The sequence below is a fragment of the Lepidochelys kempii genome, chromosome 14 (genome assembly GCF_965140285.1).
Source record: "Lepidochelys kempii isolate rLepKem1 chromosome 14, rLepKem1.hap1, whole genome shotgun sequence".
NCBI lineage: Eukaryota > Metazoa > Chordata > Testudines > Cheloniidae > Lepidochelys > Lepidochelys kempii.
This window is the reverse complement of record NC_136393.1, coordinates 43,776,211-43,780,859: the sequence shown is the minus strand read 5'-3', so window position 1 is coordinate 43,780,859 and position 4,649 is coordinate 43,776,211. Positions and strand designations below refer to the sequence as shown.

General features: G+C 54.9%; 1 long non-coding RNA gene across 1 annotated transcript; it reads left to right on the top strand.

Moving 5' to 3' along the window:
* On the top strand, positions 1-1,789 carry LOC144929322 (uncharacterized). The gene is made up of 3 exons (XR_013634578.1): positions 1-664; positions 1,259-1,447; positions 1,552-1,789. It is a non-coding gene; the product is annotated as an uncharacterized LOC144929322 (long non-coding RNA).
* Positions 1,790-4,649: the final 2,860 nt, after the last annotated feature.

Sequence of the window (4,649 nt, the reverse complement as noted above, 5' to 3'; positions counted from 1 at the left end):
AGACTCCCTAGAGAACTCCTCCTCAAACCTGTTCTCCTGGGAGCGTTTCTGGGAGGAGGCTCCCGTCCCTCAGTCTCCAACTCCATCATGCAGTCTCTTTCACCTAACATCTCCGCTCTCCAGCTCCACTTGCCGCAGCAGGACAAACGGACCTTCAGCTCCTAGAGAACAGACTCTGACCTCCTTCTGATCAGCAATGGGGTTTCACCATCCCCTCAGCAAACCTGTCAGCCGGGCTGGACCGGATTGGAAGGAGGAGGGTATCTAACAGGGTGGCTTGGCCTATGGCTGCCTAGCCTGGGGCTAGGCCAAATTGATGACCAAGTGAGCCCCACCTGAGAGGAAACAAGGGAAAACAGCAGCAAAACTCCAGAAGCAGAGCGAGCTGTTCAGTCGATGGCCTTGGGCCAAACCCTGGAGTCCAGGGTAGGACTGGCTTCTCTCACCATCCCTAAGGAAGGGGACATAGAAGACCATAGAAACCCAAGAAGGGCAGGCCGAACCGAAATCAGGCTGAGGAAGAACTCCCCACGAGGGTGGAAGGCTTTGTTTCTGTTCAAGACATTTTGGGACTTTGTTTGCAAGGAGCACGACCCAGGAAGGAGTGGAGTAAAGGACAGTCACCTGGTTGGAGGGCTGAGTTCCCAGCCAACAAACTGCAAGAGTGAGTATGAGCGGGGTTGCTAGCCCAGCGAGAAAGCAATGACACGAGGCCTGGCCAGCATCTAGCGGTGAGTGAACTCTGGTACACACCCAAAGTGGCTGTGTCTAGAGCCCTGTGTAGGCTCTTCTGTGGGAAGTTCCCATGGGTCAGTGGGGCCTGAATCTCTCCTGCTCCTTTGGTCTCTTTGGGCTTCCCACGAGATGTCTGGTGAACTGCCCTTGGACTCTGGGCCCAGCACCGCTCAGAAATTATTCGCTACCTTCAGAGAGACAGGGCACAGCTCAGCCTGTTGGGTAGGCTGGAGACCCACACTTCACTCGAACACACAACACTGAGGTGGTTTGGGAAGCATAGTAACAAAGAAGAGATTTAAGTGATACTAAGCAAGAGAAAGAGAGACATTTCAAAGAGAGAAACAAAGCACAGCACACTTTGTAGTGACTAAAACTGAATCTTAACAAGTCACAATCTTTGCCTTAGCAGTTTCCAGACTAACATCTCAGCTTTCCTAACAGACCTTCTTTCATGTCCCTGTAGGGTAGAAAACTTCTCTGTCGAATCTGCTGATTTGATTGCTTCGTCTTCTGGTTTCAGACCCTCTGTTCTCCTTCTGGGGTGCCTGGACCCTGATTGTAACATCTCTCTGGCCCAGCCTCTTACACAGATGTGTGCTGCAGCCAGCCCAGCGCAGGGAGCAGTGGGGACAGATGATCTCCTCCTGTCAGACCAAGCAACAGGGGTCCCCTTGAGGCTTAGATGGAAGATCCCAGGCATCTCCTGGAGGTAAGAACCGTCCACTCTTTTGGGCACTTGGGGCTGTTGCAAGAAAGAGGGGGCTCCTGTTCCATAGCCTATTTGTCCTCATGACTGTGTTTTTTTCTTCTCAGAGGATGCCCCTGGAGACTGTTTCGTGCAGAAGGTTTGATCGGGGAGAGATCACTCACTGTCCTGACCCATGGGTCATTAACCCGGGTCTGCAGGGTTCCTGGGAGCAGCCACCCTCCAGCACGCCACATGGAAGCCTACGAAAAACTGCTTACCTAGGACTGATGAAGTCCAGACCCAGTTTGAGGCTCCTATTGGCAGAGTCCCAGAGCAGCTAATCGGCCCCCGGGACCTCCTTAAACCAGCAGCAGGAAGAAGAAGCTGTCTGAACAGCCGAGCTCCTCCCCGGCTCTGGACCGTGTGTTGGCTGTTCCTGCTCCCACTCCCCAGGCTTGATTTCCTGGCATCCGGACTCAGGGTGACTCACCTGACTTGAGGTTCTGAACACAATTTGGTCTTTTGCTTCTGCTCTTCCAGTGTCCTGACCCAGCTGACTCTCGACTCCTGTCTTGTGAGTGTGGACTCTGCCTCTGACCACGAGGTCTGGCTGCCCATGACCCGGCCATGACACTGATTTTTCTTCAATTCCTCCAATGCCCTTTTCTGCTCTCCAGCTCTGCTCTCCCAGCAAGACACATCGATCCCTTGGCTCCCAGAGTCCTGCTTGCCTGCTAGTCAAGGGCTCAGGGGGAGTGTTTGTCTTGCCCCCTCCCCAACCACAGCTGCTTGTCCTCGGGGACTCTCCCTAGCGCAGAGGAGAATCTGTCCTGGCAGCAATTCAGGAAGTCACAGAAGGGACGGTCTGCTCAGCTCCCTCTGCAATGCCACTGCCCGAGACCATTACGAGTGGGTGCCCAGTGACTGCGCCGGCAGCTCCTTGAGAGACTCCTGGGGGCAGGGTAGTCGTGTTTCACGGTGACCGCGGGAAGCCATGCGAAGAGGGCGGCATTGAGGAGACTCTCCTGCTGTCCCAAAGGGTTTCTGTTCTCCTGCACGGTCAGACCGTGGGGCCAGGTTGGAGAATGGGGAAGAGCTGGTTGGTGATGAGTCGGAGGATTCACCATACAGGTGGCAGCAGCTGCAGATCCTGGAGTCCCTGTGGTCGGGTTACCATGTGTCCGGAGTTTCCCGGACATGTCCGGCTTTTGGGGTTCTAAATCGCCCTCCGGGAGGAATTTGTAAAATTCTGAAAAGGTCCAGGATTTCCCTCCCAATGCAGCACTCTGGGGGCGGAGGGGGAGCTGCACACTCTGCGGGGGAGCACGGCACTGTGTCTGGCTCCGCACCGCAGACACACTGCTCTGAGCAGCAGGGTACGGGGGCTGGGGGGGCTGGAGAAGGGGCATGGGGTCCCAAGGGGCAGTCAGGAAACAGGGAGCAGGAGGGGTTGGATGGGTGAGGGGTTCTGGGGGGAGCCGGTCAGAGGGTGAGCATATGAAGAGGGGTCGGGGGAGTCAAGGGATAGGGAGCGGGGGGGGGGGGGGGGGTTGGACAGGGCAGAGGTTCGGGGGGGCAGTCAGGGGCAGGGAGCAGGGGGGAATAGATGGGTTGGGGGTTCTGTGGGGGCAGTCAGGGGACAGGGAGTGGTTGGTTGGGTGTGGGAGAGCCGGAGGTCTGTCAGGGGGCGGGGGTGCGGATAGGGGGCAGGGCAATCAGGGGACAGGTAGGGGGTGGAGTTCTAGGGGGGCAGTTAGGGTGGAGGGGTCTAAGGAGGGGGCAGTTGGAGACAGGGAGGCTTAGATAGAGGGCAGGGTCCTGGGAGGGGGTGATCAGGGGACAAGGAGCAGGGGGGTTTGGATGGGTTGGCGGTTCTGTGGGGGGCAGTCAGGGGGCAGGAAGTGGGAGGGAGTAGATAGGGGGCAGGGCTACAACTCCCCCCCCACCCTCGAAGTGTACTCTTTTTTGAAAGTTCAAATATGGTAACCCTACCCTATGGGCCCAGCCGCCACTCCTGAGAGTTCAGGCGAACCTCCCCCTGTTCTCAGGGAGTCTTTGGCTTTGGCGGCTGGGCCTGCCTGCCGAGACAGAGGACTCAGTGTTTCCATCCGGCTGCTCAGGTGCCAATGCAGACACCCAAAGATGTGAAGAATGGAAGCGAAAGAGCAAAGCTGGACCCTGCGCTGAGCTCCTGCCATCAAGTGAGCCCAGCCTGGGAGAGAGGAGGGAAAGCTCCAAGGTGGCTGGTGGCTGCAGGAATACAGGGGAGGAGAAATAAATAATTCATAATGAATCCTACGGGCTTTGTCTTGTGTGGTGAAGGGTTTCAAATGGGTCTAGTTACGATCACATTCAACTTTACAATCGCTGTGTCTCATTGAAGGGCAGGTCTAGAAAGGTCAGAGGTCATTCGAGGAGCTTCAAGTCTCAGATTCTGTCCCTATTGCCTGCTTTGACCAGCTGATCTCAACCCAACACCTCCCTCAGGTGGTCGCAGTGGTGAGCGCTTTCCCTCTTTTTCTGGATTAGCCGCCAGCATGGGGACAGGATACATGTGGCCAAGGAAATGGAGAGGCATGGGGGTCACGTGCAGAGGCATGCAGATAACTTGCAGAGTTGCCTGTTCATGCAGTTCCTATGGGGGAACTACGGTAGGGTACCGTGCACTCCGGGGCACCATTTCCAATTTTGGTGGTGGTGGGGAGGATAATTTCACCCTGATTCCAGGGGCTACTTAGGCACCTGAAAACTCTAGTGTTTTGACAGATAACTTAGCAATGAGCTGACAGGAACACTTGCCAGACTGCTTTCTGGGGAAGACAGCTAGAAGAATGGATCCAGGGAATGGTTCTGTAGCTCTGAGCTGTTTGGACACTTTCAGGGAACATTCCCGATGAGAGACAGAGGTCCCCAAAGTTATTCTGGGTAACCCTGAGAGACTTATGGAAAACTAGCAGATCCCACATCTCTGCTGTCACTTTGCACGGACAAACTCGGACTGTCCGAACCTGTTCATGTATTTTACCTGCTTTAACCTCTCAAGAACTTTCACATATAAAAGAAAGAAAAGACATAGTTACACCGATATACGGCCGTAGCGTAAACCCGACCTCAGAGTTGTCCCATTGAAATGGAATTATTCACAGCAGTAATTAAAGTTAAACATGCATGTAAGTGTTTCCAGGACCAAGGAAACCTGGCCCAAACAATGCATCACGAAAAA